Source organism: Calidris pugnax, unplaced genomic scaffold (genome assembly GCF_001431845.1).
Source record: "Calidris pugnax isolate Ruff unplaced genomic scaffold, ASM143184v1 scaffold13, whole genome shotgun sequence".
Lineage (NCBI taxonomy): Eukaryota > Metazoa > Chordata > Aves > Charadriiformes > Scolopacidae > Calidris > Calidris pugnax.
This window is the reverse complement of record NW_015090810.1, coordinates 19,671,244-19,685,842: the sequence shown is the minus strand read 5'-3', so window position 1 is coordinate 19,685,842 and position 14,599 is coordinate 19,671,244. Positions and strand designations below refer to the sequence as shown.

At 41.3% G+C, this 14,599-nt stretch overlaps 1 protein-coding gene across 2 annotated transcripts in view; it reads left to right on the top strand.

The window, feature by feature from the left end:
* ARHGAP28 (Rho GTPase activating protein 28) overlaps positions 1 to 14,599 on the top strand; it is a 76,344-nt gene that overhangs the window by 15,302 nt on the left and 46,443 nt on the right. Inside the window, exon 1 of one of the 2 annotated variants that reach the window (XM_014938671.1) lies at positions 11,357 to 11,468. The exons of the other annotated variant lie outside the window; for it this stretch is intronic. The gene's annotated coding sequence lies outside the window, so the exon portion shown is untranslated. Of the gene's footprint in view, positions 1 to 11,356; positions 11,469 to 14,599 lie in introns of those variants that run through there. 2 annotated transcript variants of the gene reach the window in all.

The following is a 14,599-nucleotide window of genomic DNA, read 5'->3' as shown; positions in this document are numbered from 1 at the left end:
AATATTTTTTATAACATTGTTGAATTGTACTTTTGTCACAGATGGACACCTGGGGGAATTATTGTGTTGTCCAGTTGCTCATGAAGGACAGACTCAGGCAATTTCTAAGCTTGACTGTGGGATGTTGAGGTTGACTGTTGGGATTGTTCATCTCCAGGGACACCTTATTGCAGCCTTCCAATACTTAAAGGAAAGATGGGGACAAACTTTTTAGGAGGGCCTTTTGTGATAGGACAAGGGGTAATCATTTTAAACTAAAGGAGAGTAGATTTAGACTAAGTATAAGGGAGAATTTTTGTACAATGAGGGTGGTGAAACACTGGAACAAATTACTGAGAGAGGTGGTAAATGCCCCATCCCTGGAAACGTTCAAGGTCAGGCTGGACGTGGCTCTGAGCAACCTGATCTAATTGAAGACATCCCCACTTATTGCAGCGGGTTGTACTAGACAACTTCTAAAAGTCCCTTCCAACCTAAACCATTCCATGATCCTTTTCTGTGTGCTAGAGGATAACCCAGTATACTGCTGACCCACCTCCCTGCTCAGATTATTGGCCTCAAAGTGTTACAGTGAGATAAGAAAGCTTTCCCTGTCAATTTTTCAGAACTGTAACTCTGCTTATGACCAAAGTATGGACAAAAAGTGTAGGAAAAACAAACAAAATAGCTGCCCACAGACTTGTGTACCTCCTGAAGCTGTGACAACTGCATCTATGTGAGCATTTTCTGGAGGAAACTTTGGAGGAATAGGCAGATCACAAATAGAAAATGGCTTAGTTTCAGTTTGTTCCTTGTTTGATCAAAAGTTATTGTCGAATTTGTGCCAAGGCCATAGCTGCTGTCTGGTAGTCAACTATCTCCAAACTACTTTCATTCCCTCCTAGTCTATTAGGGCTCAAAAACACAAGCAAGTTGTGATGACTTAACAAGTCACCCCTTACAATGTGAGCTTTTTTACTGTCCAGGGGCCTGCTCTTAGCACAGAGCAAATAAAAAGTAACTTCCCTAGGCTTTTAGGTCTTTCATGGCAGAATAACTCTGAATAATGCCACATTTGCCATGAACTAAACTTTCACATCATAAATATAGCTTGGTACCAACCACAAACTTTTCCAGCAGTAGTAATAACATTATTTGTTATTGTGTTCTTTAAACATAACATTAATATTATATATTCTTAAAATTACATACATGTGAAACTCTTTCCCCTGGACCAAAAGAACTCCATAACTATACCTAAGAAAAAAATTTTCTTGGGTGATACATAGATATGAAAAAAGGAGCATTAGTGTTTCCTCCAGTCCCCACCACCCCTTTCTAAGACAGGAAAAAAACCCATTTTTTTAATCCGTGTGCTTCAAAAGTTCTGGTCCATGGTAGTCAACTGTCAACTTCTTAAGTAACAACACGGCAACAGGCATACTCACTAAAATGATTAGCGAGCAAAGTTTGATTTATATTGGCCATTTCACTGGCTTTATCATTCATCAGTGCAGGATCCACAGCACAAATAACTTTGAGAAGGAAAGCTCTTTGAGAACATGTGCTAAGTTAATCTAAAATTTCTCTCCGAAGCCAGGAGAAGATTAATGTGGTCATGAAAGCAAAGGCCTGGCGCCTCTCTTAGCTCCTTTTCCAGTTGCCCGAATGCTAAAATGATCACAGAAATTTCCTCTTAAGTCTCACTGCACAACCCACGTGCACGCAGAGCTCCAGCAGAAGCGGTGGCTGCAGCCTGTCTGGAGAGTCAGCAGCGCCAGGAGCCCAGAGGCAGAGGCACACGTCCCACCTGGGCTGCCCTCCCTGCAGGAGAGCGGCTCCAGCTAGGACGCCTTCCAGTAAGGCAGCCCTTGGCTTCAAAAACATCCCCGTAAAAGCTGGCATCTGCACAAGTCACAGGTCTGAGGAAGTTCTGGAGATAGTTGTAACTGTGCTGGAAAGGAAGAAGAGGAAAGCCAGGAGCTTGTTTAAAAAAACAAAGCAGCAACTGGGGTTTTATTTTCTTCCCGCCGGCTTCTGGCAGGTGACCTCAGTGGATGCGTGAGTACTGAGAGTGACATGGCAGCAGTCTCGCTTGAGTTCAGTTTGAATCTAGCTTATGAACAAGCAGAGAGCCATCTCCTGTTGTCCCTGCTCAGCCATCCTAGCTGTCCCCTTCCATCCCCCCACCAAAACATCGGAATAACCTCTGATGCAGACATCAATACTCTTCAACACAACGGCGTACTCACCAGACACATTTGGGGAGCTCATTAGAAGAGAGAGTCAGCGTTTTCCTTTCTTCAGGAGCTCTGAACTCCTGATGGTGCTTGTCCAAACACCGCTGATAAAAGTCAGATCTGTGTTAAAAACAAGCAGCAGTTTTTGCAGCTCTTGCTTTAACTCCATGCTTGTGAGAAGGTGATAAGAGGCAATTTCAGTACATTGCTCTCCTCTCCCAGTGCACCTATGGATTGTTTTATAGAAAAGGCAAAGCAAAAAAGGGGAAAATAGAGAGAGAGAGGTATTAAAATGCAAACCAAAGAGCTTATTAATATGGCAAAGCTAACTTAATGCCATCTGGCTTATGTCTGGTCTCCATTTGGAGCTTGATCCTGCTGGGTACTTAGTGCTCAGGCTGTTCCCAATGGCACTTTCCAGAGCATGCTTAATGTTAAGTGCTTTACTGGATCGTGGCCAACATGCTGAGCACCTCACAGGAATCAGTCCTTGCTTAATTTTTCTGGTTTCTAGAAAAAAAACCTCTCTCCATCTCTGAGCCCTGGCACTTCTGACCAAGATTTTCCTTCCTTCCCCGACTCCATCCCCAGTATTTTTTCTTTTTATTCTGAATTGTCAGTGCCAAGTAGGGTTAGAACACTGGTTGCCCACTGTGGAAACTCCAGTATAGACCACTGGCCTCTGACAAAACTCCAGAGGACAATATTTTAGCCTGAACTGAGGTCCTACCTCAAGTTGTTCAAAACTTCTTTTGCTCAAACTGTGAAAAAGAAAAACTTCAGAGGAGAAGGGAGAGCATGCAATAAATTCTCACGCATTGTCAACATATAATCCAAAGGGGCAATGGACTGTTAAATCAAATCAAAGAAATCCCTAGAAAACCAAGGCTCGTGGTGTGCCTGACAGGGTACACTGTATGAAATACTTCAAGTCGATAATTCTAAAGGCGTCTGTCACCACGAGGTGTACCTTCCACGCACTCAGCTCCCATCTCTTTCCAATAACAGTGAATCTTTGCAAAGAGCAGCTGTAAATTACAATTCCTAAGCAAATTTTCAAATTTTATAGCCAGATCTGTAGCCAGTCTGAAGACTATAATGAGAAAAAAGATGACAAAGCAAGCAGAGCTACTTTTTGCTGTCATGGCAAGTCTGCTCAAGGTTTTCGTTTCAGGGTCAGGCTGCATAATTACCCTCTCAGCTGGTCATTACTCAATGCTTTAAAAACCCTTGAGGTGTATACATTCACCGTGGCACGGTCTCTCCCTGCTCTGTAGCCACTTGTGCATCCGTACCTGTGTGTGTGTGCAGGGGGTGTGCCTGCAGCACATCAGCTGTGGTACCAGGGTGCAGACACCCAGCCAGCATTTCAGCCCTGGGGAAAACCACACTCCCCCGTAACATCACCCCTTCCTCACCTGCCTCCTCCTCACTCTCCACCGTCCCCACAACAAAATTTGACCAGAATTGCAATTCTCTGGTCCCACCTTCAAACAGCTGCTATATTCTCTAAGCACCCTGCCAGAAAGAAAAACAAAAATAAAGGAAATATTTACCTCTTTTCCTCAGTTATAAAATTGGCCTAGGGCCTGAAAAAAAACCCAAAGCTTAGTCCTCAATCACTGATTAGATTAAGGTCTTGTATGTCTGCACATATGTCCATTCCCTCTGAGGCTAGAAATAATTCTTCACTGGACCAGAGTGCTCGTAGGACCCAAGAGGGAGCTTTAAAATTGCCACATAATTGAATATGGGAAAGACTCTGACTTTTAGATGTTATTGTTATGCTTTTTCTTATTTCCTTAACTTTCTGAGTTTATGTAGTGCGAAAGAAGCAATTCCATCTCTGAAATGTAGCTATCTTAGGGGTATAAAATGACATTTTATGCCTACACTGCAATCAGGACAAGGCCAGGGAGCACAGCGCTCCACTTGGGCAGAGGTGGGCTGCAGGCTCTTGATGGTAAACAGCAGTTTTCAGCGTAGCTGGTGCAAAGCACAGCACCCAGGAGGCTTTTGCTTCTGACTCACATCTCCAGTGCATAATAATAATAACAACACTTTCACAGCACACAGAAACAAACACAGTAAGCAGAGGTGGTGTAAGCAGCAGCCTGAAATTTCATGAGTACATGTCCTATATAAGTTGCCCTCTCATCTCACACAAATTTGCAGGAAAACAAGAACTGGGGCCACGTGGTACACTGATACATCAGAGCATCCAAAGAGGGCTGCCTGCGCTTGCGATGGCTGGCAAAGGAGGCTGTTCCTATAGTTCTGACAGTGCTGCCAGGAGAGCCTTTTCGAAACACCATCTCTTATCAAACATCTTGAATTTTTCCTCTCTTTGATGCAGCACTTTCTTTTAGTCACAATCAGCATTTTTCTTCTGCCTTGCCAATACCAAAAAAGCCCTGCCAGTGAAACCGCTGGCACTGGTGTCGGCACCATTTGTTGCAGGAACAACAGGGAGCTGAAGTGCTTTGCTGCAAGAGAGGGTGTTGCAAGAGGAAATAACTCCCAGATAACCATCTTGCAGGACTACACGAAACCTGTGACATTGTCCCACGGCCGGTGTCCTCAGGCTTCCCAGCTGGGTTTGTGCAAGTGTGAGAGAGACGGAGAAAAGCTGGAAATGGCAGGCGATGGCTGGCCCTGAAGAACTGTTCTTTTCTGTATTGCCATTCATGAAAACCACAGGTCTGGGTACGCCTTGTTTGTACAGTGCTGGTGAAACCAGAGATTTCTAAATTTTGATAAAAGCCTTGATCTTGAAAGCAAGCAGGAACCTCATTCAGGCTCGTGAAGGCATTTGTGTTTGAAGAGGTGTATGCTCGTTTTCCAAGCAGATAGAAGTGCCTGTGGGGGCCAGAGTCTATGCTATCTTGCACCCACTGCAGCCATTCAGACCTGCACAAGGAGGGGCAAAACACCATTTTCAGCAGTGCTAGTGATGGTCCTGGTTCCTCAGGTGGCACACACATATTTTGGCCGCCTTGGGTGTCCCAAGTGCTGAACATTGTGAGCTCTAGGTCTCTGGATTGAAGTCAGGCAAGGAAGATCTTCAGCCTCAGCTGCTGTCACTCTCTTAATGCCATTGGATTGTGGCAATGGTAAACAATAGTATTTCATTTACTTTTGAGGGGGGCGGCTGTTTTTTTGTTCTTTTTTATCTCACACAAATATTTTTTAATTTCTTGGATTTTATTTTGTATCTTGAAATGTCTGTGATGGTTCACAGTGGAGTGGTTAACATGGATTCTTTCTTTTAAACTTGCTAATAGAAGTTTCATTTCTCCTCGCCTGTTTTTTTCTGCATTGTACAAGACAGGCATATCAAATTCTGCCCGACTGCCAAGCCAGGTTCTGCTTTCATGTCAAATAATGTACAAAACTTTAGACTAACCTAATATTTTTTATACATGGTAATTAGATATGTATGTTTCTGTTCAAAGGAATGAATTTTGGAGATTGGACATTTGTAATTGATTGAGCATATTCAGAGCCATAATTATGTATAGAAAGTCAAAACTTCCTTTTTCCTTTGTCTATTTGTGTTCAACAGAATTTTCAGATGTAATGGCTATTGAGTTAGGGATTTTTTTAAAGTATTTTTACTGGAATACATTTCATAATTTACAGTCCTCAAGTAATATTGCTGATTAAATTAGCATTACCTAGGGTGAAACTAGTAAGATATTTTATTCAAATTAAGTCCTCACCTTTAAGGAGAAGCGAATTTGTCGACAGACCATTAGAAACTCAGTAGAAACTCACTCCAGTTCTTAAAATAAACGTTACTGGCCAAACATGAAATTGGCAGTTACAGTTACTTTTAAAGTCGCATTAGTGAAGAACATCTGTTAATATAAAAATATCTCTGATACATTACAGTGGTTTAGCTGAAGTTAGTTTAGCAGTGCTTGGTTAACATCTAAAGGAGGGGGGGGAATAAAAGTCTTACATTTGGCAGTCAGTAAGCCAGGGCTCTTACCCATTGCTTGGCTTTGTTTGGGTTTAGACAAAGTTCCTCTGTTTTTGCTCAAACTGCAGTAATCCTTCAGCCCTTGATCTCATGCATTCTGCGTTTTCTATACTCTTTATAATAATTTTTGAACCCTCAGCCCACATCATATGTTATGAATATTCTCGTTTTGGAAAAGAGAAGCAAACAATCATTTTAGACTGCAGGAACCCTACCCCTAACGTTACCCTGTACGTCAAAGGCATGAAGCAACATCGGGGAGGAGAAGCAGCAGAAAGACCGGTTTGGAAAGATGGTTTGGGATGATTTGAAAAGCTAAATGGGGAAGGATCAGTGAAAAAGATTACTTTTAAAGTTCAGAATATCACTGTTCTTGAGGAGTGATTCAAACTATACCTAGAAAAGCCTCTTCAGTGCTACACCTGGTTCAGGTGTGAGCATGGTCAGGCTGCTGCTGTAGAGGGGAAAAAGCCAGAAATTGGTCCTGGTGAATATAGGAAATGGTAGAGTTACAGACTGTCTGCTCAGGTTCTTCTTTCCCAGTGAAAATACACTGAAATTTTGGAGATAATAGCAAGTAATGTTTTTCTTCACCATCTTGCCATGGGACTGATAAAATTTGTTATTTGTTTCCTCCTCACTCAGTGATTCTTCCACCAGACCATCATCTTTTTATCTTTGGCCTTCTTGGCCTGTTCAGCTTTGAAAGAAATTATGTCTCTAAGGGAAATAAGTGGCTACCCTAGGGAATTGTACTGTAAATCCTTGGGATTCGGATGACTAACAGCTTCTCTATGCTATAGTTTAATGCAAGAAGTAAGATAGGCTTTTGTTGTAAGGACCTAATGGGATAATATTTTCGAAAGTCACCAGATGACTGGAAATTAAGGTGCATAATAGTGTATCTCCAAAGATCAAAGAGCCATCTGAGAAAAACCTCTGTGTTTGTAAATTCAGCATGAAAAATGGCTTCCCTCTCACACGGCTCCTCATACTGTTTCCAGTGTACATATGGCTCCGGTCTGCGGCTATTGCAATGGGCACTGCAAAACAAGCTCAGTCCCTTCCTGCTAATTTACTGGCGGAGGAGGTTTTTTTCCACCATGCAAGTTCATTTGTCAAGGTGACCTTCGCAGCCGACACCGAGCATTACTGCAGATAAAGAATGCCGCCTCAGCGTATTCATGAAACCCAGCTCAGCGGTCGGCTGTGGGGCTCCTGTGAGGCACAGGGACGTTGCAAAAAAAAAAAACAACCCTTCCTACAGGCACTGCAAGGGTTTTTCTGTCCCACAGTTTGTGTACGTCGGCACTGCACATTTTGCAATCCTTCTTTTGTCACGCTCTGTAAACCTTCTCTTGCCTGACTGGTTTTATGCCTAAATGGTCTGGAGGTTAAGTAGTTTCTTTTGAAAAATCCCTATTCTGTAAATTAATGGTCTCCTAGGCAGAGCTAAGACCACAATTAAATCTTAATCAATCATGAATGTAGGTAGGAAATTTCACAGATCCCCTGCCAAAGCCTAGACAGAAGAAACAGATCTTCAGAGATCTCCTAAGAGAAAGTGTAATCTTTCATGGCATCTGAGGAGCTGATGTCAAGTCTGGACTGCTTGGCCATGAATAACTATCTTCTTCCTATCTACATAGTTGCTTTCAAATACATCACTTATTAAGTTTTAGGATATTACCATTTTTCTACCATGAAAAACAAGCCAGATTTGGAGCATGTGTGCTTAATGTATCCCACTGTTAATGTAAAATCCAGCTTGGAGAAGAGCCTCTGATTTTTGTTCACTAACAGCTGGAATAGATCAATATATAGAGTCACTGGAAATAGCAGTCATGTTGCAGAAGAAACCACCACAGGATTATGATCATGCCAGTTTAATTTCTGTGGAATAATTAATCCAATGATAATTCTTCCCGTTCCTTCCTTGTAGTTTTATTTTCATGCTTGCCATATGACATCAGTTAGACAAGTCCTTAAAGCTATTCCCCAGCAGCAGTGACCTGTTACAACAAGAGACTGTATTTAGAAGTGGGACCAAAAAAAAAGGAACATTTTGTTTTCAGGGGGAAAAAAAAAAAAAAGTTTGGATTGATCAGAATAATCTATAGAGCAGTTTTCTGGGCCAAGAAAAAAAAACAAGCAAAAATGAGAAAAAGCTGAAACACTTCATTGCAACATCTTCTAAATGAGCTTGTTTGTTTCTAATCTATGTGGATTTAACTTTCAACAGAAAAGTAAAACAAATGTCTGAGATCAAACTGTTTATTGTTCTTCTGAAATTTTACAGGAAAAGCAAATGGCTTTGTTTAAGATGAACTTTAAGATTTTGTTCAATTACTTGTTTGGCCAAAGCCCTGAAAATTAGTTATTTACATAGCTAATTGCTTATGCCTGGTTCTTACATTCAGATGCAGCAAAATGCTTAAGCATTTGTCTCATTGTAAGGATAATCTATGAATTTCTATAGTCATAAAATGGAGTCAAGAGCAGATTTATTTTATGTCTCAGCATTTAACTTTAGAAAAAGAATACCATGAAACCACGTGTCAGTATTTATCAGTTGTATGACATTCCGTATATCTGGCGAAATATGTCATCATTATGTCCCATACATAGAATTAGTTCAGAGCAACTTTTGTACAAACCATGAAACAGAACACTCAGATATGAATAAAGCCACCAGTGCAGGCGGATCTTTGTGTCATGTTTTGGTGGGACACCTGTGTATATGAGTTCACCACTGTTTATTTTTTGTAGGACAGCTGTGATTAGGGCTCACCATCATGCTGGTCCAGAAAGAATGAGGGCAAAAACATTGTCTAAACATATTTACGTAGCTTTATGGTAAGAATTTTAATCTAAAGGTTTGTTTACATTGTAGTTAAAGAAAATACTCTATCTTGGAGGTAAAATATGTTAAGTGAAAGGATAATGCAAGGAGAGGGTCACAGTTCACTTAATTTTAAGTGTACCTAATGCCCAGCGAGCACTTATGCACTTCCAACATTTAACAGCTCTTTGGCAAGTCCCTCATTGTCCTCTCCCCAGAAGAGACATCTCATCCATAGGTGAGCTGAATTGCTCTTTGGAGGTGACTTTCCTTCTGCTGGCTGTGGTCAGGAGCCTGCAGCAAGCAGGGTCTTAACTCACGTGTCCCAGTTCAACACTTAATGTTAGAGAGGATCCAGCACTTACTGAAACTCAGGGAGTGTTTTAATTGCCGAGAGCAGCCAGCAGGAAGACGTGCTCATTGTGAACTGCTGCAAAAGCCGCCTCCGATTCCTCCTCTCCCTCCCCAACTGCATTTTTCCACGCTGCACAGGGAGGGAACTGCAAGGCACTTGGGTTGAAAATGGGAACCTGCCTCCATATTAACTACATAACTACATGCAGCCAAATCTCACCTTAATTCCTATGAAAACCTAAGTCACTGATATTGAGGCTTGTTTAAATTCTAACAGAGGGCAACTTTGGGAAACGGCAGTCCTAAACCCATATTTATCTGGCTGTTCACACAAAGCCTAGAAGTAGGTAAACAATTAATTTCTTCATACATCAACAGCTTAAGGAGAGTAATAGTGGCTGTAGTCTCTCACTTAATTAAAAAGAAGAGAGAAAACACCCTTGAAGGAAGTGGGGAGGGCAGTCTGGTGACCATTCAGAGGTTGCCTCTGAAGTCCTGCAGGAGGTAACACTATAAAGGTGTTTAGTCAGGATGATACAGACTATCATGACTGTACCATTTCATACAAAGCAACACCAGCTGGATTTGTAGCATGAACAGCCCCACAGTCCACTACCAAATTCCTGAGCCATCCTCTTCCCTGCAGTTTGTCCTTTAAAGTGTGACACACCAATCCCTGAAAACACCTAAAGACAGTGGTAAATGACCAGAAGTTTTCAAAATTTTAAAAGATTTAAGTAATCCTAAAAGTTCACCAGAAGAAACAGAAAGGTGACATGAAGTCCAGTTTAAAACATAAAGCAAATTTTACTTCAATGTGAACTGTAAAACCAAACCATTTCTGGTTTTGCTCTTTTCTGTCCCCTTAGGAAATCTGTGTCTGGTTCAGGAAGTCCTTTCCCTTCTCTTTTCTTTGTTTCAGCCTGGTTGTTTTTTTTTTTCTTTCTCTGATTAAATAACAGGCTTTCTTTTCCCTTTATTCTCCTGAAGGGCTTTGGCCATGTCTTTGGAGGAAGTGAAGGATATCAAAAAGCTTATAACCAGAAAGTCAGCTTTTCCTCCTGTATTTCAGACTGGAGGAATGATGACAGGAATGCTGTAAATTTGACAGACCAGTTTAAGTATTTCAATGGATAAACAAAGGTTTGGTGGAAGGAGTGAAGTTTGACCATCTCATATGCTTTCCATGCTTAAGACTTATTTCTTAGGGCTCCTTTGATGGCACTAACAGCCTGTGGTAGGGAACTTTTTGCACAGTATGTTTCCTCATCCCCCAGCTGCAGCTGAAAATCATCCCCAAATTTCAAGATTTTATCTGTCTTGTGGTCAAAACCCAATTCTGGGCCACTGTTCATAGGAAACCCGGTGCATGCTTTTGTCAGCATTCATCTAGGCCTCCCACTGATAGTCCCAGCGTAGGAAAAGCAAGAAAGCCTTCCCCATAAATATTTGATTTCTTAACAGCTGTACTCTGGCTCGCTTCTCCTTCCTCGCTGGCATTGTGCACTACGCTTCTGCTCCGGGTGGAGCAGCCATCTCCGTGCAGAGAGAGCTCCTCATTAATTTGCATCTGGTCATTTACGATTTTTTTTTGTGTTATGTTAATGGTAGTGTCTCATATGCCTTTAGCAGAAAACACATAAATTGGCTCTGTCTTTTTCTGAGCCACCCCACAGGGACACTCCTGAATTACAGCGCAGCTTAGCGCTGCTGATTACTTTTTTATTTCTCCTCCTAGGAAATGGATAAAGGGTTTAAGTTCTGACACAAACAGGAAAACACAGTAAGAGGATTTATCCTGAAGGCATCTACCCTTTAAATAGTGATGGAGCCTTGTCAGTCCGTTTCCCATAAGGGCCAGAAGCTCCACCGCTCTTTGTTCCCGCAGCCCTTGTATGACTAGAGGCAGAATATCCTATCACAGGCTGTCAGATAGCTCCCCGAATATGCAACTTGGTGATCATAGGCTGAGGAGGGACTCACTGCCTCTAGGAGGATGAAGTTGGGTTTCAGAAGGACTCTGCTCTGCTCCTTTAAGGATAACACCAAGGCTTTATTCTGCTCTGAGGTAAGACTTGCAGAATTTACTAAATCAGTAACTTCTCAGCCTTCCAGACCCTGTTCCCTCCCTCTTGTTTTCTTAAAAGAGTGACAGGAGGGGGAGCAAGCTGTCAGAGTTATCACTAGTGGAATTTTCCAGCTTTACCAGGCAGGACAGGAAAGGGGGGGATGAAAAAAAATGATCTGCTGTAGAAAAACAACTGGACACAGCGCAAGTGAAAGCAACTGCAGGATGGGCATATGCATGCTTTGCATTGACTCAAGATGGATGAAAATATGTCTCAAGAATTTATTAACATGAACCCATATAAGGTTTTAATAGGGTATGCTTCTGGAAAATTATAGTCTGTTATAATATATTTTTTCCTCACCCTTTATTCTGCTTAAAAATGTGTTCTGCTGGAATAATGTTCCAGGGGGAGCAGAACCTTTACTTCAAATTGGATTAATCACAGCTTTTCCCATTTTTGCTTTCATTTGATTTGGGGTGAGAATTTTGCCTTTTTCAATTTTTGCCTTCTGATGTCATATAGATGTCTATGACAATTATGTGTATTTCTGCTCAGTGTCATGACCAGACTCTAACTTGCACAAGTAGAGCTTTATACAAACCTAGCTGTAAGGACAGAAGAAACTTATGACTGATATCATTCCACAGGAGGAAAGCCAAGTCTGACAATTTAAGCGATGCGTTCATACAGATTACATGGCTAAATGAGCTAAAGTGCTTCTACATTCACAAATACATTATCCTAATCCACATTTTTCAAATTGTGCTCAAATCTTGCTTGGTTCTGTACACTTGGTAGGCAGGACTTGCAGATAGTAGAAGCTCTTTCTAATGGATACTTTCAGTTTGAAGGTGCTTATGTCTGGTAACCAGGTAAAAATCCCAGGCGTCAGGGGACTGGCAGTGAAGAGCAGCTAAAACTGTTTACCCCGTAATGAAAACTGGAGAAATTCAAGGGACCTGGAAACGAGGACTTGTCCACATTGTTTTGAGGAAACTGGAAGCTTGTTTATGTTGTCTAAATAAATGCAAGCGATAGAGCATCAATCCAGCACTCACGGCCAGGCTCTCTAATCTCTTGTGTAGGGATTTCTCACCTGCTGCATGACGCTCACAGCTCTGCACCACCAGAGCAAACATCAGGAGTATTTGAGGAGTTTCTTTAAGCAGTTCTTGCTCCAGAGCAGTTTGCACTGAAAAGGCCAGCGCAACCTTTCCGGTTCCAAAGTCTCCCTCCAGCAAAATATCATGAGCTGGGGTCATGACCATCAGCAGAAATTATACTCCTTGCCTTGGGGAAAACTTTTCAAGCATTTCTTCCCCTTATTCCCTCTGTAAGGGCAGCACGAGGCCTATACTGGGGATCAAAGGGAAGTTTGAAATGGCATCAGAAGCTGCAGAGCAGCACGATATGATATCATAGTCCAATTTGATGAGTACATAATAAATTTCAAGTGACTTTGATCAAGATGAAAGAGCAGGTGCTTTCTTTTTCCCTTGCCAAACATGAAGTGTCACTGGAAGGAAACCCAGTGAGACTTCCCTGAAGATTTGAATTTTGCTACCTAGATTCTTGAATGATTTATTTAGAAAAGAGGATCAGATCAGCAGGATTATTGTAAAATTTCTTCTGGACAGTTATACTTCTAGCACTAATAGAGTTTCTTCAGCAAATACAGCATCATTTTGAGTCCCAGCAGTGTTCTGTAAGGATGGGAGATAGGGCTTACTGGCATAAATGATTGTCCAAACTGCTTATTCTGATTTTGTGAGTCCCTTTTCACACGAATGCAAGAATTCTGAAGGATCTCCCATCACCAGTTTTGTTTCTGTTCTCAGTGAAGGTTTTCCTGTCATGCAATGAAAAGGCAGCTCACTCTTGGGTGTTAGGGCTTTTTCAGGCAGGGATTTGCAGTGCAAACCCAAAGGGATTCCTAATTCAGAAAGTCTCTGTGAGACACAGAAATGTATATGTTTCTGGATAGCTAGAAATTCTCTGCTTGTTGATACTATTTTAAGATAATGACCAAATTCTGATTAAAATTAACCTAGCAAATCTAAGCAACATTGTATTTTGTTCAACTCTCTTATTTAGTTTTTTTTCAATTACTTTGAATAAATTCTATTCCATTTTTATCTTGTTCTTCCATTAAGCAACCAATTAACATTGATCCCTTTGTTTGTGCCATACAAAACATTCCCTTTTATCTAGAATTTTTCACAAAGGTTTTTAGATTACTAAGATATTCCTTTCTTTTGTTGCCATCGTTGCTCTGTACTCATACATATATATATGTGGGTATGTATCCGTATATATGTATAGTGATCTTCCCCTTAGGATATTGTGTATGTGTGTCATAAAGGAAAAGGAGATTAACAGTACAATACAATACAAACAGGCTGACTTTATGGTGGTCTTACAGAAACTTCTGCCAAGCAAAAGAATAAATAACAGCTGTGTAATCAAAGCCAAATTAAAAAGTAAAACTTGAATTTAGGTGGTCAAAATCCCAGAAAACTGGGTAAGCTTAATGCTCACAGAAGAAAAAAGAACTCCAAGGACAAAGGGTGCAACAGTATACAATTCAGCTGAGGGCTAATTTTCAAAAGTGTATCGGTGACTTAGAAGCCCAAGTGACACCTTCAAAATTGACATTGGGTGAAGGAGCTGTTACTTTCCCTGTAAGTCCATAGGGTTTGTGCTCCTGAATCCTTCAGACATTTCTGAAAATGGGAATTAGGTGACTGTCCTCCTAAGTCCCTTTTGGAAGCATAATCTGTAGTCACCTGGAAGTCCTAAAAAGAGAGGGGTGCAGGCAGTGGCTGAATACTAACCAGGGATACCAACTCGAACCAAAGAACTAGAGGTACAAGGATGATTATTTCCCTGTTTTACTGGAAAGATATTTATCGTCTACATTTTGGATTAAACTCATGAAGCTGCATTAGCCTGTTCAAGATCCGGTGGAAGCATTTTGAATCCATTGTAACTGACGTAAATATAGCCCTTGACTGGAAATCTTCCAGAGCAAGAGAGCTGCAACAGTTCAGCCAAGATACGTTATATCAAAAGCATGGATAAGTAATTTGGTGTCCTCGTGGGAAGGATAACATTACAGCTTCACAAC